The sequence below is a fragment of the Schistocerca cancellata genome, chromosome 9 (assembly GCF_023864275.1).
Source record: "Schistocerca cancellata isolate TAMUIC-IGC-003103 chromosome 9, iqSchCanc2.1, whole genome shotgun sequence".
Classification (NCBI taxonomy): Eukaryota; Metazoa; Arthropoda; class Insecta; order Orthoptera; family Acrididae; genus Schistocerca; species Schistocerca cancellata.
In genome coordinates, this window is record NC_064634.1 from 145,198,597 (window position 1) to 145,223,324 (window position 24,728).

A 24,728-nucleotide genomic window follows, 5' to 3' on the forward strand; every position below is an offset into this window, starting at 1 on the left:
CTTGCAGAGCACTGGCAGAAGTAAAGCAGTGAGGAGGGGGAGTGAGTCGTGCTTTGGTAACTCAGTTGGTAGAGCACTTGCCCGCGAAAGGCAAAGGTCCCGAGTTCGAGTCTCGGTCCGGCACACAGTTTTAATCTGCCAGGAAGTTTCATATCAGCGCACACTCCGCTACAGAGTGAAAATCTCATTCTGAATTACAATGAAGTCATCGAGATTCATGATAGTCCGCTAGATACTACAAAAGACGGGATGGTTCTTAATAAGACGTGTGACCGTCATGAACGGCCATGCATGCTCTACCATATGCTTCCATGCTGGGCTCAAGGTTGTAATGAGTTTCTGCGGTAGGGCGCTCCAATTCCCCACCATGGCTGTTGGCAATTGCTGGATGGTCGTCGGTGCAGCGGATGTGCTGAAATACATCTCCTCAACGCATCCCACACGTGCTCGTCGTGAGAATGGACAGGCGAGTCCATTTGCTGAGTATCATCTCGCTCCAGTAGTTCCTCCACTTGCACTGTTCGTTGCGGTCGCGCACTGTCACCCATTAAAATGAAGTAATGGCCGGATGTACCCCATGAAAGACGCGCATGGGGAAGGAGTACATAGTAACAATAACACTGACCGGTGAGTGTACCGTCTTCAGAGATCTGGAGATCAGTATGCTCCTGCAGCATTGTACCTGTACACATCACAACAGCCGAACCAACGAAACAATCATGTTCGACAGTGGTGCACGTCGTTTCACATGGCGAAAGGTGGGAACAGGTTATGTACCCACGAACACTGTCGAACATGATTGTTTTGGTGTGTAAGTAGGCTGTTTAGGCTTTTATGTTGGTAATGCCACGTAGTGCTATGTATGAAAATCGCTGACTGCGCTGTGTGTTGGGCAGTTAGATGTGAACAGTGCATAGAGTTGTGCAGTTGGAGGTGAGCCGCCAACAGTGGTGGATGTGGAGAGAGAGACGTCAGAGTTTTGAGAAGTTACTATAAGCGGACGATCTGGACGTTTATCCGCCAGAAAAAGGAAATTTGTGAAGATGGATGTCATGAATTGATATATATGATGACTTTTGAACACTATTTAGGTAAATACATTGTTTGTTCTCTATGAAAATCTTTCAATTGCTAACAATGCCTATCAGTAGTTAGTGCCTTCAGTAGTTATCTTTTATTTAGCTGGCACTATTGGCGCTCGCTGTATTGCAGTAGTTCGAGTAACCATGATTTTTGTGAGGTGAGTGATTCATGAAAGGTATAAGTTATTGTTAGTCAGGGCCATCCTTTTGTAGGGATTATTGAAAGTGAGACTGCGTTGCACTAAAAATATTGTGTGTCATAAACTAGTGATGATCAGAATAAGTAAAGAGAGAAACGTCTGAGTACGTTCAGTTTTGCTCAGCTGTTTGAAAATCAAATACCGTAACGTAGAAGTAGCACAGTCATTCTTAATTTTCAAAGGGGACGTTTCAGGTGGACCAAGTGTTACGTTGTGGCGAGGCATAATGTTGCATGGGCGTAATGATCATCCTGCCTTCCTTCTTTTCACTATATCTCTTTCCCCGCCGATTCAGTGGAGATATTCCTCATTCCTTACCATATGAGTCCACCTAATTTTCAAAATCCTTCAGAAGGACTACATCTCAAAACCTTCGATTCTCTTCTGTTCCGATTTCTCCACTGTCCATGATTCACTGTCATACAACACCCTGCTCCAAACGTACATTTCAGAAATATCTTCCTCAAATTATGTCCTATGTTTGATACTGGTAGACTATTTTAGCCGTGAATACCCTCTTCGCCTGTGTTTTCTCTTCTTTGTATCCTCCTTGCTTCGTCCGTCGTGGGCTACTTTTCTTCCAAGACGACATATTTCGTTAACTTCGTCTACTTCTTGGTCACCAGTTTAGATGAGAAGGTTATCGCTAACTCTCACTCCTTTCAAATTACTTCTGTTTACCCTCAATCTACATTTTCTAAGTATTACACCTTTCATTCAGTTCAGCAGGTCCGACAATTCTTCTTCAAATGGTTCAAATGGCTCTGAGCACTATGGGACTTAACATCTGAGGTCATCAGTCCCCCAGACCTAGAACTACTTAAACCTAACTAACCTAAGGGCATCACACACATCCGAGCAGGATTCGAACCTACGACCGTAGTAGGCGCGCGGTTCCGGACTTCAAGCGCCTAGAACCGCTCGGCCACAGGGGCCGGCAATATTTTCTTCACTTTCATTGATGGTGCCAACGTCATGAACGAATCTTATGACTGACATCCTTTCACCCTGAATTTTAATCCCACTCTTAAATCTTTCTTTTATTTCTGTCATCATTTGATGTATACATCGAATAGTAGGGGTGAAAACCTGCCTCCCAGTCTTACATCCTTTTTAATCCACGCATTTTGTATTTCGTCTTTCATTCTTATCGTTCCCTCTTCGTTCTTGTACGAACTGTATATGACTTGTTTTACTCTATAACTTACACCTAATTTTTCATGATTTTGGACATCTCCCACCACTTCACACTGTCTTGATTTTCCTTCAGTCTTGCTTCCATCATCAAACGCAACGTGAGAACTGCCTCTCTGGTACATCTACGGACTCCTAGTTTCTACAAAGCAGCTTCGACAATAGTTTACTGCTTCTACCAATGATTTAAGAAGGTGTGAAGAAAAGTTGGCTATCTCTTCTCTCTAGTTTGATGGTAAGTCTCCGAAAGCTCTCTGAAATTCCGATTCTAATACTGGATCCTCTATATTTTCCGTTTCGATTGCCATTTCTTCTGCCGCGTCATTAGCGAAGTCCTCCGTCTCGTAGAGATCTTCGGTGTATTCTTTCCGCCCGTACGCTCACTACTCTGCGTCTAACAGTGGAATTCACATTTCAGCCTTAATGCTGATGTCTTTTCTTTTAATTCGGCCAAAGTTTGTTTTGACTTTTTTATAAGCTGAATCAATCCTTCCGACAACCATTTTTTTCGATTTCTTCACATTTTTTCTGCAGCCATTTCACCTTGGCTTCCCTGCACTTTCTATTCTCTCATACCTAAGTGACTTACACTGCCGTAATTACGTCTTTTCCTGAACACGTTTGCACTTTCTTCTTTCGTCCATCAAGTGAAGTCTTTCTTATATTAATAATTATTCCTTCGCATTTATCTTCCTTGTAGAGATGTGCATTGTTCTTCAACTGAACTGCCTGCTGTACTATTAATTATCGCTGTATCCGCTGTCTTGCATAATTTTAAACGCATCTCATCATTCGTCAACACTTTAGTATTCGACTTCGCACCATACTGATTGAGCTTTGGACTACTCTCCGTAATTCCTAAATCTGGTCCTGGATACGCCTTACAATCCAATATCTGATATCGGGCTCTCTGTCCTACCATCATGTAATCCAGCTGGAATATTCCCGTGTCTCCGGGAGTTTTCGAAGTATAGCTCCTCCGCTTGAGAAGTCTTGATAGTGTATTCGCTGCTGCCATGTAAAATTTATTGCAGAAATCAACCAGTCTGCCTCCTCTCTCATTCCTACCACCAAGTCAATGGTCTCCCGTAACTCTGTCTTCTGTCCCTTCCACTACTAGTGCTTATCAACTCAGCTGATGATTAGAATATCATCTCCCTTTACGCAATGTATTGCCCACTCAATATTCTCATATAAATTCTCTATTAATTCATATTCTTTTTGTTATGTCGGCTTGTACACCTGAGCTATTGTTGTTGGCGCCTAGATCGCTTACTCTGTTAACCGATCTAGATGGCGTTATTCACAAAAAGCAGACGCAGAACTCAGGCTCATTCAGGAAATTCATTTTGTGTTTTGCTATATTGTTGTTGGGTTGGTTTTCTGTCGATTATGGTGAGAATAATTCTATTACTGAATGGTTCACACCAACTCACACTCTACTCCTTCTTCCTCTCCACAGCGAATTCTACTCCCGTGGCACCATTTTCTGCGGCTTTGACATTTCCCTGTATTCGTATGACGAGATATCCCTATCTTCTTTCCATTTTACTGCAGTGAGTCCCACTATATTTAGACGAAGCCTTCTCATTTATCTTTTCACATATTCTCGCTCACCTGTCAAGTTCAGGCTCTGCCATTCCACGCAGAGACTCGTAGAATGATGTTTTCGTCGTTTATTCGGTCTTTTTCTCAAGGTTACATCCTCATTGGCATTCTTCTCTCGGAGATGCGAGTGGGGTCTAATCTGGAATCTTATGCCACTGGAGAGACCATCACAACACATTTTCAACCTACAGGCTATGCCATTGGAGGGGCCATGAACACACTTTTTCAATTACAGACCGCATGACCTGTGGATACACATGTGTGCCTCTAATGCAGTGGTTTCCGTTGTCTCCGTTCTCATGCCGTTGATCATAGTTGATTCTCCTGCCTTTTGGAGGATTTTCCCACTTCAAGGGCAAGAGATTTCCCTGAAATCCTTACCATTTCGCCATCCTCATTTACAAGGTCTTTGGCAAAACTGGAGTGATTGGTCATGGCAGAAGTCTTCGGCGGCCATTGATGAAGATTTTTACTGAAAATTTAAGGAGTGTCTGGGGTGGAACCCGGGACGGTTTAGTTACAGGTCAAAGACGCTATCGCTAGACGATTGTTTACTCTCAATATAACATTTAGTTCGCAACAGAGGTCGTCTGAAGTTACAAATTTGTGGGATTAAAATTTCAGACCCAAAGAATATTTCGTAATGCTTCGGTGATTACAGTTCATATCCATACATATCCTTTGTTAATGTTTATATGCGTTTCGATTAATGTTATGGTTTGTAGCAAGGATGGGTGTATGGTGTATTGCGAGAGGCGTTCAATATGTAATGCAATACTTTTTTTCTGAAAGCAGGTTGTTTCTATTGAGGATCTGAATGTACCATATTATTCACCACTGTTTTGGCTACAACATCCTATTTTTTAAAAAATAATCTCCGTTAGGAGTGCCTGTATGCCCGCAAGGCACCACTCTATTAGTAGCCATGGAAGCCAGTATTTTGCTGCATCAATAACTTTGCCATCATCCACGTACAGCTTCCCGCAGAGTGGGCCAAACAGATGGAACGGAAGCCGCGAGATCCGGGCTCTAGGGTGGTTGAGGAAGAACAGTCTAATGTAATTTTGCGAGCTACTCTCGTGTGCGCAGACTTGCATTGTCATAGAGAAGGAGAAATTCGTTTGCATTTTTTTGGCGACGAACATGCATCAGAAGTTTCTTCGATTTCCCGAGGGTAGCATAAAACACTTGAGACTTGATCGTTCCACTATGGGGGAGGACGTCAAACAGAGTAACGCCTTCAAAGTCCCAGAGGACTGTAGCCATCATTTTACTGCCTGAGGGTGCGGCTTTGTACCTTTCCTTCGGAAACACTCCATGTGTTCCTGTTTTGTTTCCTGTTCGAATTTTTTTCAACATAATCGCCTGTGACAATGTTCGACAAAAAATTGTCACCATCAGCCTCTTAACGCGCCAACAGCTACTCACAAATGGTCATTCGTTGCTCCTTATGCATTTCTGTCAGGCGGCGGGAAACGGGCATACACCTTTGAGAACCCCAAATGGTGTATGAATGTGTCAGCGCTACCAACAGAGGCGTCAAGTTGTGCATTGAGGTGTGTGATTGTGATCCGTCGATCACCTCGAATGAGAATGCCTGCATGCTCCAACATTGCAGGAGTTACAGCTGTGTGTGACACGCGGGCGATCGTACAGATTTGCGTGACATTGTTGCGACGATGACAGATGCTTCGCCTAACGATTCATCATGCTTTTGCTCACTGCCAGTTCTCCATAGACATTCTGCACGCGCCTAGTAATATAGGTAGTGACGCTGCGGCTCCCCCCCCCCCCCCCCCCCCACCACTCCTAAAAAAAACTCAATGACAGCTCTCTCCCTGGAACATACCTCCGTTACAGACGCCATTTTGAAGGCTACATATAGAACCGCCATCTATCGGAACTACATGAAACTATAAGAGCTGTGTTTTTTTTTCAACAGAAACCATTTTTTCAACCGAAATTGGCCGAGAAAGAAAATGTGTGACGTTACTTACTGCACGCTCCTCATAAATACTCGTAAATATCAAATTCCAAGTGCGAAATACTGTAGTATCTTACGAGCAGTACATTGGCTTTATGGGAGATACTTTTGCTAAACGAAGTGGTAGCTTCTAAAATAGAAAACTCAGACAACTGATGGGATGAAAAAATTGGATTCTTATTAGCGCGATTTACCTTCATCGACGGAAAAGTAAACTTTATAATCATTGACTACGTACCACTGTACTCTCGTAGCTGTTGCTTGTTCGGAAAACGGTGGTTGGTCTAGGTACTAGCGTGTGGTAATAGTAATGTGATTTGTCTGGTAAAATGTCAGACTGAACTGCTTGCAATAGGAGCCGTTTTATCTCACGCTGCATCTTCGAGTTAGCCACATTTTCTTGTTATGACTAATACTTTTTTAAAAGTACGAGCTTTCTGGAAAACATTAATAATTTTTTCTCGTGTTCATTGGTGTGTTGCAGAAGACAGATTTCTACAAATCAATCTTATTTGTTTACATATGTAGATCACACACTAAATGCGAGAAGCAGATCAATCTAAGTTTCCCGCTTTATGATGGCCACATGAGAACGGCCTAACTTGAAATACACAACGCAGCGATTTCTGTAAACGTGCCATTCTCAAAATCAATTCATTTTTGTGACGAGTATTACGTCCCGCTAGCCACTTGAGAATATGCATATCGTAGCATCGGCTGGAGTCTTTTGCTTGTTTTGTGTTCGGAGTTTTCGGCATAGATTACGTTGTAAGATGTGTGTTCACTAATATCTTTGCACTGCCGAGATTCGTTGTGCTATTGTGACGGCATTTGTTACTGATAGGGCAGGCACACCGGCTGCGTCACAGTGTCATTAGATCAGCTGCGTTGACACTACTTCGTCGTCCTATAGCTGCATCGCGGTAAGTCCTGTCGGCACGGTTCTAAAATGCGCATCGCGTGCTGGGTCTTAGCGTAAAACTCAATGTTTTTTATGACTCTAGTTATGTACGTCTTAATTGTTTACAGTAATAGTTAAGTGTAGGCCAACTCCAAACTAATTGTTTGGTGATCATTTGTGTCAATTTTTTTAGGAGAACTTTCACTAAAGTGACATTCTGAACGTAGCACATTGCTATGAAGCCTTAAATACTCTTTAGGATATTAATTAAAATATATTTTTACGCAGTTCTTTTGTTTACACGAGGTGTAGCCGTAGCTATATTTTACTGAAACTTCCTGGCAGATTAAAGCTGTGGCCTGGAGTGTTACGTAGAGTCCCGCTCAAGTTTTTTTCTTGTCATCATCATAACACCAGAAATTTCCTGAAATTCATATTCCCTAATTTTAAATTTGAGATAGTCAGAATCTTGTGCGTCATCTGGGACTAATTTTATGTGCGTCTGCGTGTACACTTCATACAAAGTTAGATCTATATTGTACTGCTAAGTCACTCTTCACAGCTCCTCGTGGTAAGGCCAGTATATCCATATACCTGATTTCTTTCCCCACATTTATTGTGAACAGACCGGAAATACGCGTTGCTGTAATTACAGTTAGTCATAAACAATTCTTTTTTTTTTTCACGTGCGGTGTAAATAACACACTAGCCATCTATTTATTTCGGAAGGTTCAGGTCTTAAACGAGTGAAATGTTTATGGCATTTGACTACTAAGATATTAATCTGAGGTTCTCTAACATTATAGTATTGGAAATGAACTGACAGTTCCATGATAAATTTCCTATTCTCTTCTGAATTTGTCATATGGATGAACAGTTGTAGTGTAACTTATATTTGGCGATGATACACTTTATGCATAAACATTTAGTTTAGCGCATGTACTGTATATTTTTGACTAGAACGTATTTATAAATTTGTGTAGTTATCGCAGAGCGAGGTCTGGAACCCTTTCAGACGAAACCCTACACTGTCAGCTATTAACAGTTCAGGATGTTTGCTTAAAGTCTATCGATTACGATCTCAATTTTCCTTTGAGCATCTAAAGTTTAAGATAGCCACGTGTGAATTTGACTCCGCCGCATCAAGTAGATTATTATTATTATTATTATTATTATTCCTTTCCTTTCTCAGACGTTATGTCTGGTTAAAAATGGAAGTGACGCGGACGTTGATCAGGTGTGACTTCCTTTTAACTGTACGGTATATGTTACATTGCATTTAGGAACTTTCGGGTAATTTAACGTGTATCAGTAATTACGGATTTCTGTAGTTGTATATATATAAGTTTGGAGGTAGCTGTATTGCATTGATGTACTGGTGGATATTGTGTGGTATCACTCCTGTAGTTGATAGTATAATTGGTATGTCAACTTTATCCTGATGCCACATGCCTTTGACTTCCTCAGCCAGTTGTGTATTTTTCCATTTTTTCTCCTGTTTTCTTCTGTGTATTTGTTGTATTGGGTATGGATATATCGATTAGTTGTGTTAATTTCTTCTTTGTCCGCAGCTCGTGGTCGTGCGGTAGCGTTCTCGCTTCCCACGCCCGGGTTCGATTCCCGGCGGGCTCAGGGATTTTCTCTGCCTCGTGATGACTGGGTGTTGTATGCTGTCCTTAGGTTGGTTAGGTTTAAGTAGTTCTAAGTTCTAGGGGACTGATGACCATAGATGTTAAGTCCCATAGTGGTCAGAGCCATTTGAACCATTTTTGAATTTCTTCTTTTTATTGGTGAGGATGTCAGGTTTGTTATGTAGTGTTCTTTTATCTGTTATAATGGTTCTGTTCCAGTATTATTTGTATTCATCATTCTCCAGTACATTTTGTGGTGCATACTTGGATGTGGGAACGTGTTGTTTTATTAGTTTGTTGTATGGCAAGTTGTTGATGTATTCATTTTGCTACATTGTCATGTCTTCTGGTGTATTCTGTTTTTGCTAGTATTGTACATCCGCTTGTGATGTGATCTACTGTTTCTATTTGTTGTATGCAAAGTCTGCATTTATCTGTTGTGGTAATGGGATCTTTAATAATATGCTTGCTGTAATATCTGGTGTTTATTGTTTGATCCTGTATTGCAATCATGAATCCTTCCGTCTCACTGTATATATTGCCTTTTCTTAGCCATGTGTTGGATGCGTCTTGATCGATGTGTGGCTGTGTTAGATGTTACGGGTGCTTGCCGTGTAGTGTTTTCTTTTTCCAATTTACTTTCTTCATATCTGTTGTTATGTGATCTAAAGGGTTATTGCAGTGGTGTAGCCGATGTATTTATATGAGCGAGTGCTTTGTGTATTTTGCTAGTTTCTGCTCGTTCTATAAAGAATTTTCTTAAATTGTCTACCTGTCCGTAATGTAGTTTTTTATGTCGATAAACACCCTTCCTCCTTCCTTTCTGCTTAATGTGATTCTTTCTGTTGCTGAATGTATGTGATGTATTCTATATTTGTGGCATTGTGATCATGTAAATGTATTGAGTGCTTCTAGGTCTGTTACTCCATTTCATTACTCCAAATGAGTAGGTCAACATTGGTATAGCATAAGTATTTATAGCTTTTTTCTTGTTTCTTGCTGTCAATTCTGTTTTCAGTGTTTTTGTTAGTCTTTGCCTATATTTTTCTTTTAGTTCTTCTTTATTATTTGTATTATCTATTCTTATTTTTTGTCTGTATCCTAGATATTTATAAGCATCTGTTTTTTCCATCGCTTCTATGCAGTCGCTGTGGTTATCCAATATGTAACCTTCTTGTTTGGTGTGTTTTTCCTTGACTATGCTATTTTTCTTACATTTGTCTGTTCCAAAAGCCATATTTATATCATTGCTGAATACTTCTGTTATCTTTGGTAATTGGTTGAGTTGTTGTTTTGTTGTTGCCAGTAGTTTTAGATCATCCATGTACAGGAAATGTGTGATTTTATGTTGGTATGTTCCAGTAATGTTGTATCCATAATTTGTATTATTTAGCATGTTGGATAGTGGATTCAGAGCAAGGTAGAACCAGAAAGGACTTAATGAGTCTCCTTGGTATATTCCACGCTTAATCTGTATTGGCTCTGATGTGACATTATTTGAATTTGTTTGGATATTAAGTGTGGTTTTCCAATTTTTCATTACCATGTTTAGGAACTGTATCAATTTAGTATCTACTTTGTATATTTCCAATATTTGTAGTAACCATGAGTGGGGTACACTATCAAAAGCTTTTTGGTAATCAATGTATGCATAGTGTAGCGACTTTTGTTTAGTTTTAGCTTGATATGTCACCTCTGCATCTATTATCAGTTGGTCTTCACATCCTCATGCTCCTTTGCAGCAGCCTTTTTGTTCTTCATTTATAATTTTGTTCTGTGTTATGTGTCATTAATTTCTGTGTAATGACTGAAGTTAATATTTTGTATATTGTTGGTAGGCATGTTATGGGGCGATATTTAACTGGGTTTGCTGTGTCTGCTTGATCTTTAGGTTTCAGATAAGTTATTCCTTGTGTAAGTGTATCAGGGACTGTGTATGGGTCTGTTAAATAATTTAGTTAGATGTGAATGTGTTGAGGTGAACGTCTTTAGCCAGAAATTTGCTATTTTATCTTTTCCAGGGGCTTTCGAATAGTGCGTAGAATTAATTGCTCGTGTGACTTATGTTGCAAAATTATCATTTCAGGCAATTGTGGTATCATCTTGTATGTGTCTGTTTCTGCTTGTATCCACCGTGCTTGTCTGTTACGTTGTACCGTGTTTGAGCAAATTATTATTATTATTATTATTATTATTATTATTATTATTATTATCATTATTATTAGTGGACGTTCGGACCCATGACTGTTGATGCTATTCCAGAATTTGGCGGTAGCACAGCAACCGTAATAACGTATATTATCGGAAAGTTTGTCTATGGTTCAATCTATCATATTAAAATGTAGCCACCAAATGCTTGTTTAGCTACAAAACAAGGCACGTATGCATGAAAACGAAATCGAACTATCGTAATTAAGCTGTCACGGCTCCAACATCACACCGTTCCCACAATGTGCAATACACAAGTGTGGTTTTAGTGTTGTAATACGTACGTTGCATATGTAGACTTTTTATGTAAACATCCACTTTCGAAAGTGTAATGTAGTTATACATTCCTTTCTACGTTGCGGGATATTTGGTTTCATTTGTTGGACCGGCATTGCTATGTTCACTTCCATATATGTCTAGTATAGCTACTGATATTATCTGCTTTTCAAATATTTTTGTCTATGTACTCATCAAAGTTTCGTCTGACAATATGACTTCTTGCTATGATGCAATGAAAATAAATTGCCCAAACATACGGCTGTTTTTACGAAGATAGGACAAAGATGGACACTGGCCTTGCTGAAGGAGCCATCCTGACATTTGACTGAAATAAAGGAAAACCACGGAAAATCTAAATCGAGGCTGCCGAACAAAGCAAAGTCAGTCCTCCCTTAAATGTCAGTGTGTGAACAACCGTCACTGTCATTCGGCCGGTCCGTATTGTATAGTATTGCATATTTGTTCTCATCTCTCTATACTATCATTGCACTCACTACTGACACCCGCCGGTGAAACCACAACACGAACATATTGTTTCGCCTTTTGTACTTCAGTTTTTCCGAAAAACTGACTCCAAGATCATAAACGTGCGACTTTGTGCCATGCAGATCTGTCCCGGCTTCAGTCTTGTCTGGAAAACTGGATTCTGCTTCCCTCTATGATAAGCTGAGTTTAGGGAACGACATTAGTAACTATGTACTAAAGATACTGGACACAAGATTTTCTTTCAAGAGCATTAAGTTGTGATCGTATGTTGTAATGTGGTAGTGTTCTTGCTGTTCCTTTTCGGTATTAATTCCCACACTTTCTCTACGTAATCGTTTCATGTGGCTTACTTACGAAGAATGTTTTAACTGCCTTTGTAGACATAAGTATTTTAGTAACATTATCCATCTCTTCGGGCAGATAATCATCTACAAAATTATTCTTGTAATACTGTTCACTCACACACACACACACACACACACACACACACACACACACAGTTTTAGAGTAGGTAAACCATCACTGGTGATGGTGGTTCTTCATTAACCACTTTAGTTAAAGTGTATTATTGACTCCGGTTTTGTCAAACAATATAAATTCACTAGGGCTAGTGCACCATCGATTCTGAAGGTATATCTTCACTGCCAAGAGGTAAGGAACGTGAACCATGGTTGCAATAACATGGCATATTCTGAAAATTGCATTTTATGAGCTACATTTTGAAAACGATCATTATATAAAATTCATTCATACAGCAAGGACGTGCACTACGGCATTTATTTGCAAAACAAATTTTTCTTTTCGAAAAAGCATCTGAGTCTGATATTTTCGCTGGCAGTTCCATTTGAAGACTCACTGGCCGCTTCTCGCAGACTGAAATGTCGCAACTGTCATCAGGGCAACAGTTTCCTCTGCTGGAACTTCCTCCTCTGAGATTAATCTTAGGGAGGCAAGAATTGAACTGGGACCTGGAACAAAATGTCAGTCGTAGTTGCAGTCTCATCGTTTCGTCCCTTCCGAAAAAAACTTAAACAGTTTACTACCTTGCATAAAGCTGGCTCAGCGTACCATTTCTCTGAGCGATTCGGTAGGAGCCATCAGCCGTAGATAGACCTTGCAGCTCCTCTTCCTCGATCGAAGTCGGCAACGAGAACTCACTGTACATCACTTTTCCACTGTTGGTTATAGTACCATTGTTGGACGCACCGTTAAAAACCTGCTAGTGTACTCATCTACTAATAGGAGCCAGTTATAGTACACCTTCACTAGTGGATGTATTTCTTTCGATTTATGATAAGCTGTCGCATGTATTTGTGCCCCCCTGTGGGTCTGGGGGTTAGAATAAGCCAGCGATATTCCTGCCTGTTGTAAGAGGCGACTAAAAGAAGTCTCACACCTTTTGGCCTTTATGTGATGGTCCCCTTTAGGGTTTGACCTCCATTTTTCAAAATTTTTTCCAAGGATCGAGACAATTTGGGAAGGGCGCCTTACATGGTGCACAGTGTCCATGTGCTGAGAAGTCTCGCACCCCTCGTCGACGTGGATCTGCACTTTCGCTCATTCTCCAGCTGTTGGGCGAGGTCACCCTCCTGGGTGCGTTTTCCTCCATCCTCTGTGCAGTAATGCTTTCTGCACTGTTGACGATAATGGACTTCTTAGCTCATTTGCGACTGATATCCAGCATGGCAGCCAGTCCGCTGTGGTGGGGCTGCCATGTACCCTGTTGGTTGTAGCCCCCTGACCACACAGGGATCACTCTGCTGATGCATGCGCCGTTAACTCACCAGGTATGCCAAGAAGTAGATGCCCATCACCCTGGGGCATTGGGACTCTTAGCAATGGCCATCCTTCCAGGTGGCCTTTTCTGTGCCTGGGTGGCTAGGGAGGGCCCCTGGTCTGTGGGTGGCATCAGGGCAGATGAAACGCCTTGAAGTGTAGTACATCATCTCTTGCTGGTCGTCAAACATCAGCTGTCTCTAAGCAGTCAAGGTCTAACTTCAATGCTAAGAAATGTTCCCCCTTCCCCTGGCCACACCAGGAGGAATGCCTGGCTAAGGATGGCAGGAAAGTGAAGAGCTTAAATATGGTCCAGGGTATCATATTTCATAGGGACATTCTTTTGCAGACTGAAGATGAGCTGCACGACAATTTAGAGCAGTGAGGTGTCCATTTTGTCTGATGCATCCTCCGGGATCTGAGGGATAATCAGGTTGCCTCCAGTGCCTTCATCTTGACCTTTTATGGTGACACATTAATGGAGAAGGTCAAGGTGATGGTCTGCTGCTGTGACATAAAGGGCATATATCCCTCCCTCAATGTGGTGCTTTAAGTGCTGGAAGTTTGGCCACATTTCTTCCCACTGAACTTCAGCATCACCTGTCGGGATTGTGAACGTCCTTCACATCCCAATACTCCCTGTGCCCCGCCTCCCATCTGTGTCAACTATGGAGAGAGCACCATTCACCTTGCTTGCCAGATTGTAGGCTTCTCCAAATAGAAAGAAAAATAATGGAATGAAAGACCCTGGACCGACTGACCTACATTGAGGCTAAGAGAAAATGAGAGGCTACATCCTGTGCATATGACGTCAACCTACGCCGCCTATACGACAATGGTTATACCATCTTCCATTCTGCTGCATACAGTAGGCTCTCAGAGCTGTCAGACTCCACCTGTCCCCTTGATGGTGGGGGGGGGGGGCACTCGCCTCCCTGTTGTTCCTGCACAACCTACTTCAGGAGCAACAACCCCCCCCCCAACTATGAGGCACGTCAGTCCCCACTTCTCAGCCAGAAAAGTGCAAGTATTCTTTGGCCTTCTCGCCAGGAAGGGATCCATTGGGTCACTTCCTTTCCTAGCTCCTACTAGTGGCAAAGCTGACACTGCCAGTGGCTGAAGCAACCACAGGTAGCTGGTTGTAGGGTTTCACGGTCCTTCTAAGTCCCTGAGACTCAATCAGTGAAGCCCTCCAAGCTGGACAAACCTAAGGAGCCAGGAGAGAAAGCTAAATAGAAAAAGACCTCCAAGAACCAAGGCACTGCAGTGGCACCCACATGAACACTACCTACTAGCTCTGTGTCTGAGGATGATGTGGAGATTTTGGCGTCCGATGAGGACCCAGATGTCGCTGGGCCCTCAGACACAGATGTTGATCACACAGGTACTCATCTGGTGGCAGCAGGTAACCCTGAGGTGTAGACTACCTAATGGAGTTTCATGCCTTCCCAGTCTCAGGATCGCGTCATCCTCCAGTGGAATTGCGGCAGTTTTTCCACCACCTGGCTGAGCGACGACACATGTTAAGCATCACACCTAGTTTCTGCATTGCCCTACAGGAAACCTGGTTCCCGACAATGTTGAACCTTGCCCTTCGCTGCTATATGGGATGTTACAGGAACCGTAACAATTATAACAGGGTGTCAGGTGGAGGTTGTGTCTGTCTTGAACTCAGTTTGTAGTGAACCCCTCTTGAAGCTGTGGCTGTCAGGAAATCAGTCTGCAACGTATACATCCCTCCAGATGGTAGAATACCCCTGAAAGTATTGGCTGCACTGATTGATCAACTCCCTAAACCTTTCCTACTTTCAGGAGATTTTAACACACACAACCCCTTGTGGGGTGGCGCCATTCTTAATGGCTGTGGTAGGGAGATCGAAAATTTACTGTCACAACTCGACCTCTGCCTCTTAAATACCGATGCCCCACCTTTCAAGTGTGGCATATGGCACATACTCGGCCATTGATCTCTCGTTTTGCAGCACAGGACTTCTCCCATCTTTCCACTGGAGAGCACTGTGTGGTACCCAGATAGGCTTTAAAAAGGCAGGCTGTGAAACCTTCACCTCTGCTGTCACTGCTGAATCTCCCCCACATTGTGCCATCATACGTTGTCGTTAAGCAGGTCACTACAACGATCGTTTCTGCGTCGGAAAACTCGATGCCTCGTTCTATGGGTGCCTCTGGTGAAAGACAGTACCTTTGTGGTCGCTGGAAGTCACTGAGGCAATTAAAGAGTGTCGGCGAGCTCAAGGACATAAGCGGCACCCTACCCTAGAACACCTAATAGCCTTTAAGCGGCTCTGGGCCCTTGTTCGCCAGCTTTTTAAACGACGGGAACAGGAGTGTTGGGAAAGGTACTTGTCGACCATTGGGTGCCATACGTCACCTCCCAAGTCTGGACAAAGACCAGATGCCTTTTTGGGTACAAGACTCCAACAGGTGTCCCTGGCGTTAACATCAATGGCGTGCTCTCTATCGACGCAAACGCGACTGCCGAGCACTATACTCGAGCCTCTGCGTCGGAGAACTAACCCCTCAAACGGCAGATAGAAAGGAAAGTCCTCTCGTTCACTACACGCCACAGTGGACCCTATAACGAACACTTTACAGAGTGGGAGCTCCTGAGCGCCCTTGCACGTTGTCCCGACACAGCTCCTGGGCCTGATCTGATCCACAGTCAGATGATTAAACATCTCTAGGCTGACAAGTGATGTCTCCTCGTCACCTTCAACCAGATCTTGTGCGATGGCGTCTTTCCATCACAATGGCGGGAGAGTACCACCAATCCGGTGCTCAAACCTGGTAAAAGCCCGCTTGATGTGGATAGCAATGCGCCCATCAGCCTCACCAAGGTTCTCTGTAAGCTGCTGGAATGTGTGGTGTGTCAGCAGTTGGGTTGGGTCTTGGAGTCACGTGGCCTACTCGCTCCATGTCAGGGCGGTTTCCGTCAGGGTCGCCCTACCACTGATAATGTTGTGTCCCTCGAGTCTGCCATCCGAACAGCCTTTTCCAGACGCCAACATCTGGTTGCCATCTTTTTTGACTTACGAAAAGCATACGACAAGACCTGGTGACATCATATCCTTGCCACATTGTATGAGTGGGGTCACCAGGACCCCCTCCCGATTTTCATCCAAAACTTCCTGTCACTCTGTACTTTCCGTGTCGAAGTTGGTGACTGCCATAGTTCCATCCATATCCAGGAGAATGGAGTCCTGCAGGGCTCTGTATTGAGTGCCTCTCTATTTTTTGTGGCCATTAACGGTCTAGCAGCAGCTGTCAGGCCGTCTGTCTCCCCTTCTCTATATGCGGATGACTTCTGCATTTCATGTTGCTCCTCCAGTACTGGTGTTGCTGAGCAGTGCCTAAATGGAGTCATTCACAAGGTCCCTCAGGGGGCTCAGCATTCATTTGCTGGGTATGGGCTTGGCCAACCCGGGGTCCTCGAGCTGTGGACTGGTGTGAGCCGCCAGTCTGCTGATACCATAAGCTCTGGGCATGCTTCAGTGACCACTGTGTGGTGCAACGGTGGAACGTTGTGTGTCGTAGGGACTGGGGATCTTGGCTTGATTGCCTGGATCGCGAGGACGGTAAATACCTCTATAAAAAACCCTTCAATCTTAAGATGTGCTTATAAGATGCATGGCTGTTGAGGTGGAAGTCGTTAGCGGGCAACTTCTGGGGAACCTGCCGCACCTCAGTTGTACAAGGCTTATCCAGGCATGTGGGGCTCTGTCTGGATGGACATAAGTTTCCCTAGCTGCTCGTGGGACGACCATGGACACCACGAATTCTTCCTCTTTTTCTCCTTCTAATTTTTCGCTGGCCAGTGGGACAGGTGGACTGCTGGTAGGCACTACCACCCAAGCAAACAAGAGGCCTAGGTTAGCCAGTCCTCCAGACTCATGCGTCAGCAAACGTACAGCAGTTCAGAGTAACAGAGCACATACTGACAACCAGAATGTATTTTTAATAATAAAAAGGAAAGAGGGTTCCTTTAAAAAGGTTTCGCCGTTCTATATCCAAAAGGGTCTAGGAGGAATAGCTGGAACTTTAAAAATCAGTGAAGCGTTTACAGAATGGGACACTGCTTGTTGAAACATCAACTTCTCAGCAAACAGTTAACCTGGAAACAGCTAAAATCTTGGGGGAATACACAATCGATACAGAGCTTCACAGCACCCTGAACTTCAGTAAGGGTGTTATGATCTGTATGGATCTCGTTGACATTCCTGTAGAAGAATTAGAGTGAGTGGGCTCAGGAGGGAATTGTTGACGTTCAGAACATCATGAAAAGGGTGGGTGGGAACCTGGTGAAATCTGACTCCTTCATTCTTACTTTAAATACCCCCAAACTCCCAGAATACGTCAAGGCAGGATTTCTTCGCCTAAACATACGGTCCTATGTCCCAAACCCAATGCGCTGTTATAAGTGCCAGCATTTTGGTCATACAACTCTAGGGTGTAAAGGAGAAGCGATGTGTGGCAACTGTAGTAAGGCTGCCCACGACGTAGTTGACTGTTCATCTCCTGTCAGATGTGTAAACTGTTCTGAAAGCCATCCTGTTTGGAGTAGGGACTGTAGAATCTTCCTAGAGGAACGTAAAATACAAGAAATAAAAACAACTAAGCGTATCCCCTACAGTGAAGCCAAAAAGATCTTTAAGGCCATGCAGCCCCCCACATTCATTACGTCTTTTGCCTCCATCGTTCAGAAGCCGCCTCCAGAAGTCGATGCATCTACACAGACAGAGATTGTTAGTGTTGGCACGAACACTTGCACATGTCAGTGCAATTGCAAGGCAGCAAGTGTATCAGAGCCTGTAGCCCCTCATCGAACAGCAGAGACAGGTACAGTAGCTAACATTGAAGAGCCCCAGGCATCTCCGATGCCTGAGGCTGTTCCAAAGCCCAGCATGGTAATAAACACCCCAGCTCCAGTTCCAGAAAAGCCCCCTAAACAAAGGAAAGCACACGTCAAGCAGCACCAACAGATTAAATCGGCTGGTAAACCCTCGGATCATGTTAATGTGGTCCCACCAGACGCTTCATCAGACTCTTCCCCAGAGCTGATGGAGTCTGAGAATATGGGGCAATCATCTTGCCCCAAGACTGAGCCTCCACCTGCTGCAGTATCCCCACCCCGGCGGAAAGAGAGGCAGAAAATATAACCATCGTGATGGCTCCCATATTACAATGGAACCTGCAAGGGTTCAGGACACATGTGGAGAACTACGTCTACTGATTCAGGATAGACCTATGTGTGTGTGTCTGCAAACAAATTTCAGTGAAACATACACCTCTGAGCTACATGGTTATGTCATCCACAAAAATGACGACCTGAGTGGACAGTGCGCTCGAGGAGGAGTTGGTATCTTTGTCAACACTGACTACCGCTTCTCGCCTCTCTCCCTCACGACGAATTTATAGGCAATTGCAATATTAGTACATGTGCGTCATATGCTAACAGTATGTTCGCTTTACCTGCCCCCACATGATGTGCTTGACGAAGAGGCTCTCAGTGATCTTCTTACACAGCTCCCCCACCCCTTCATCCTCTGTGGTGATTTTAATGCACACAATATGCTTTGGGGCTCTGTGAGTACTTGCCCCAGGGGTAGAGCAATCTAGAGGCTTCTTCTGTCTTCCGGTGCCTATTTGCTAAATACAGGTCAAAGCACGCATTTTTGCATTGCAACTGAGTCGTTCTCTGCCATTGATCTATCGCTTTGCTCTCCAGCCATCGCCCACACTGCTGAATGGAAAATGGTTGATGACTTACACAGCAGCAATCACTTCACCATCTGGATTCACCTGCCACGTGCAGTGGAACCAGAAAGGAAACCGCCTCGATAGGTGCTCGGTAGAGCCTACGGGGCACTGTATAGTCAGCTAGCCCAGTTTGAACATGAGGTCAGTGTCCAGGAATGGGTGGATCATATTACTGAAGTGATCCACCACGCCAGTGAAGCGTCCATCCCACAGTCCACGGGACAACCGAAGTGGCAGCCTGTCCCTTGGTGGAGCGACGAATGCCACTCTGCAATCAGGGCTAGGCGGGCAGCTCTGTGTAGGTTCCAATGCCGGCCAACTGTAGGGAACCTTGCAGCCTTTTGGGTGGCGAGGGCAAAGTGTCGTCGGATTATACGAGAGAGAGCAAGAAGAGGTCGTGGCAGCAGTTCCTGAACACCATTAATCGTTCTTCATGAAGTTCCATTGTATGGGAGACCATCAGGAGGATTTCTGGGAGAGGTGGGAGGTGCCCTATGGCTGCTATAATGTGGAATGGTACTCTCCAAACGACCCCAAAAGATATTGCCCAGTCTATGGCGGCTCATTTTGCAGCTATTACTGCAACCGCCAGTCAGAATCCAGCTTTCCAGCCCCACAGAGTGGCTGCTGAGAGGAGCGGTTTTGACTTCCGCTCACCCAATACAGAAGAGTACAACTGCCCATTTTACATGTGGGAACTGGATTATGCATTGTGTGGGGCTCGTGATACATCTCCTGGTCAGGATAGAATCCACTATAGAATGCTGCGGCACCTCACAGGGAGAAATAAATAAATCCTCCTCCGACTTTTTAATCTTGTTTGGATGTCTGGTCACTTCCCCGACTCGTGGCGTGAAGCAATTTTAATTCCTCTTTTAAAATCTGGGAAAGACCGCACGTGCCCGGGTAGTTACCATAGTGTTGCCCTCACTAGCTGCGTGGGAAATACCTTGGAGCGGATGGTCAACTGCCGCCTTGTCTGGATGTTAGAATCCAGACAACTCCTTAGTCGCTTTCAGTGTGGGTTCAGGAGGTATCGCTCCACCTTTGATAACCTGACCCTCCTGGAGGCGGCTATACAAGAGGCTTTCCTGCGCCAGCATCACCTGTTGGGAATATTTTTTGACATTGAAAAGGTATACGACACTACTTGGAGGCATCTTATCAGGCAGCCCCACGAATGGGGTTTTCGTGGATGTCTTCCCAATTTTATTCGGTCCTTCCTGTCGCCACGTTATTTTCGGTACCGAGTCGGAGACGTACTGTCTGGTCACTTTGAACAAGAGAACGGTGTCCCTCAAGGTAGTGTTTTAAGTGTGACGGTCTTTGCCATTGCTATTAATAGCATTTCATCTGTCGTGAAAAGTCCTATGCAGTGTTCCTTGTTTGTGGACGATTTCTCTGTATTTTGCTCTTCTTCAAGCCTTGCAACGACGACCCATCAGTTGCAACTCACTCTGCGACGTTTGGATAAATGGGCACAGAAGAGTGGTTTTAAGTTTTCAACTGATAAGTCAGTGTGTTCTTTTTAACCGTTCTCGTTCCATTTTTGACTTGCTTGAGTTGAGGATGTGGCATACCTTTCTGAATTTTAAAGACACGGTGAAGTTTCTGGGCCTCACTTTTGATTCTAAGCTTACGTGGCTGCTACACATTAAGGAACTGAAAAAAACGATCTCTTAAGGCGCTGTCTATTTTAAAATGTCTTAGTTACCACACATGGGGAGCAGACAGGACTTGTCTGCTCCGGTTTTACAGAGCCTTCGTGCGGTCCCGGCTTGATTATGGTTGCACGGTGTATGGGTCTGCAAGACCCACTTATTTAAAGCTGTTGGCTGTGGTGCACCATGAGGGGATTCGGTTGGCCACTGGGGCGTTCAGAACGAGCCCCATACCGAGCCGCTGTGCAGAGGCAGGTGAACCGCCACTTCACCTCCAGCGGCATCTACTAATGGTGCGCCAGGCCTATAAAACATTATCCACACCATACACACCTGCATACCACACTGTTGCTCGGCCTCCACTGGAAAGGCTTTTTCGCAACCGGCAACGAGCAACAAGGCCCTATGGGATTCGTGCAAAGGACTGCATTTTAGAGATGGGTGTGGCCGGTTTTAATGTTTCACGTCGAGGTTGGAGCAGGTATCCACCTTGGCTCCTCCAGAAGCCCAGACTGATTTTAGATTTGGCAAATTTTAAGAAAGACAGTACATCAGATTTTACTTGCAAATCTTTGTTTTTTAATATTTTAGATAGGCATCATGATTTTACAGTAGTCTACACTGATGGATCCCAACAGGGGGATTTTCTTGGCTGCTCAGTAGTGTTCCCCGAACGTGTCATCAGGATTCGCCTTCCCCAGGAATACACATTTTTTTTCCGCAGAACTTCACGCGATCCTGAAGGCATTGGAGCAGATACGGTGTACTCAGGTCAAACGCTTTCTAATTTGCTCTGACTCACTGAGCGCATTACAGTCACTGCAGAACCTGTACCCAGCGGAGAAGTTGGAACAGCTGATTTACGACCAACTGTACATCCTCCAACGACAGGACAAGCAAGTGTCCTTTTGCTGGGTGCCAAGGCATGTGGGCATACGAGGAAATGAACAAGCTGATCGATCTGCCAAGGACGCCTGCAGATTACCGGAGGTGACACAATGTTCTATTCCTTTGCAAGGTGTCGTTTCTGTGCTGCGGCGGAAGTCTATGCAATTGTGGGAGGAGGAATGGCTGGCGGTGAGGGAAAATAAGCTGCGGTTGGTGAAACCCTCCATCCAACCGTGGTGTTCCTCCTGCCGGTCACCTAGGCGGGACGAAGTGACCCTTACAGGTCTTCGCATCGGGCACTGTCCTCTTACGCATGCCTTCTTACTACGGCGAGAGGAACCCCCGCTGTGTGATGCCTGTGGCCTACGAATCACTGTACGCCACATTTTAGTTGAGTGTGATTTATGACGTTCTGTCAGGGCGGAAGTTAATATTAGTGGGGATCTGCCCTCGATTTTAGCCGATGACGAGGCGAGTGCCAAGAAAGTTCTAAGGTACTGTGATGTTTCTGGGCTTCAGCCTAAAATTTTAGGTTGGAATTTTTAGTGTGTTGCCGAGTGGCTGACCACTCCTTTTTATTCTTATAATAGGCCAGTGCCAAGCATGTGCTATGTGTTTCATTTTAACCCCTTCCCATACGTTCTCTTGCAGTTCTCCTCTTTACATGCTGCTTTCCACTTTGCTACTGTTGACGTGCACACTGCCTATGTAGACTGTCACCTTTAATTTTAATCTTATTTTTGCACTTGCTGCATTTTAGTGACACTCGTCCGTTATTGTTTCTGTTCGGGCGCTAAAGACTACACTGTTGAGCGCCCGTAACACCATATCCATCCACATCCATCATCATTCACAAGGCACAGTCACGGGCTTTAGCCACGGCTTCCAGTTTTTAGCCATGAAATCGTATGTAATGCACTTCTGTCGGCGTCATACCATTCATCCAGAACCTGAACTTTATCTTAATGATGATCCACTCACTGTTGGGGAACATATTGATTCTTAGGACTGGCTTTCGTCGCCCAATTGACTTAGTTACCTCACATTCGTCAGCTTAAGTTGGAGTTCTGGCAGCACCTTAATGCTCTCCGCTGCCTTAGCAAAACCAACTGGGGTGCAGATCCATCTACGCTGCGGCAGCTCTACAGAGCCCTTGTTCAATCCCGCCTTGACTATCGGAGTCTGGTTTACGGTTCGGCGGCACCCTCAGCGTTGCGTTTCCTCGACCCAGCGCACCATTGTGGTGTTCGCCCAACGACGGGAGCTTTTAGAACGAGTCTGGTAAACAGTGTCCTGGTGCAGGCCGGAGTCCCTCCATTCCGGATCCGACGTGCAAAACTGCTCGGCATTTATGTTGCACACATTCGTAGTTCTCTTGAGCATCCGAATTACCGTATCCTTTTCCCACTCACGGCAGTTTATCTCCCACATTGGCGGCCCAGGTCAGGCCTCACAATTGCGGTTTGCGTGCGATCCCTTCTCTCTCAACTGGAGTCCTCCCCTTTACCACCTCTACTTGAGGTCCTTTCATGTACACCTCCATGGTGTACACCTCGGCCGAAGCTTCGTCTGGACCTTTTGCATGGCCCTAAGGACTCGGTTAACGCTGCCACTCTCCACTGTGACTTTCTCTTGATTCTTGACGTGTTCTAGGTCTCTGAAGTTGTTTACAGCGACTGCTCGATGGCTGATGGTAATGTTGGCCTTGCCTTTGTCCACAGAGGCCACATTGAACAACATTCCTTGCCCGCTGGCTGCAGTGTATTCACTGCAGAGTTTGTGGCCGTATCTCGTGCACTTCAGTGCATCCGTTCCTATTCTGGTGAGTCGTTTCTTCTCTGTTCTGACTCCCTGAGCAGCTTATAAGCAGTTGACCAGTGCTACCCTCGCCATCCTTTGGTAGCGAACATCCAGGAGCCCATCTCTGTACTGGAATTGTCCAGTCGTTCAGTGGTGTTTGTGTGAACCCCAGGACACATCGGAATCCTGGGCAACAAACTTGCTGACAGGCTGGCCACACAGGCTATGCGGAAACTGCTACTGGAGATGGGCATATCTGAAACTGACATGCGTTCTGTCTTAACGACGCAAGATATTTCGGCTTTGGGAGACGGAGTGGCGTAGCAGTATGCACAACAAACTGAGAGTCATTAAGGAGACTGCGAATGTGTGGAAGTCTGCCCTGTGGGCTTCTCGCAGGGTGTCAGTTGCCCTTTGTCGACTCTGCATTCGCCATACGTTGCTCACACACGGTTACCTCCTCCGTCGCGAGGACCCGCCTCAGTTTCGCTGTGGCTCCCAAATGACAATCGTCCACCTCTGGCTTGACTGCCCAATTTTAGCCGTTCTGCAGCGGACTTTTAACTTTCCCAACACCATACCTTCAGTGTTGGGCGACAATGCGTCAATGGCAGCTTTAGTTTTACGTGTTATTAGTGAGGTTGGGTTCTATCATTTGATGTAAGTTTTAGCGCATGTCGTTTGTCCCCCCCGTGCCCTCCACCATAGGGCTTTTAGGATGGAACCACCCAACCGACTTAGCTACCCATGCACGACTCACAACCTGTCCTCACAGCTTTATTTCCGCCAGTACCTCAACAGGAGACCGAAGTTCGGTAGGTAGGAGATAATTTACCGGCCGAAGTAAAGCTGTGTGGATGGCTCGAGAGTCGTTTTTGGGTAGCTCAATCGGTAGAGCATATGCCTGCGAAAAGCAAAGGTCGCGATTTAGTTTTGGTCCGGCACACAGTTTTGATGTTTAAGGAAGCTTTATATCAACGCACTCTCCGCTGAGGATGAAAATTTCAACAAGAACTTAGGTGCCCAATTTATATATAAACGTAAATGCGTGGGGTAGTGGGCTTAATTAACACTGAATCGCATCTACAGCTTTCCCTAGCATTAGTCCAAAACTTCGAGCATACGTCGAGTATAGATTTAAGTGTCAGGAAGTCGTTTCTGAAAGTATTTTTATGGAGTGTAGCTATGTATCGAAGGGAAACATGGACGATAAGTAGTTTGGTCAAGAAGAGAATAGAAGCTTTCGAAATATGGT

At 44.7% G+C, this 24,728-nt stretch overlaps 1 long non-coding RNA gene across 1 annotated transcript in view; it reads left to right on the plus strand.

Annotated features, from left to right (window-relative positions):
- Window positions 1-6,893: 6,893 nt before the first annotated feature.
- The window catches only part of LOC126101095 (uncharacterized), a 164,202-nt gene continuing 146,367 nt past the window's right edge, over window positions 6,894-24,728 (plus strand). The window contains exon 1 of the long non-coding RNA XR_007522259.1: window positions 6,894-6,991. This is a non-coding gene — a long non-coding RNA (uncharacterized LOC126101095). The remainder of the gene's footprint in view (window positions 6,992-24,728) is intronic.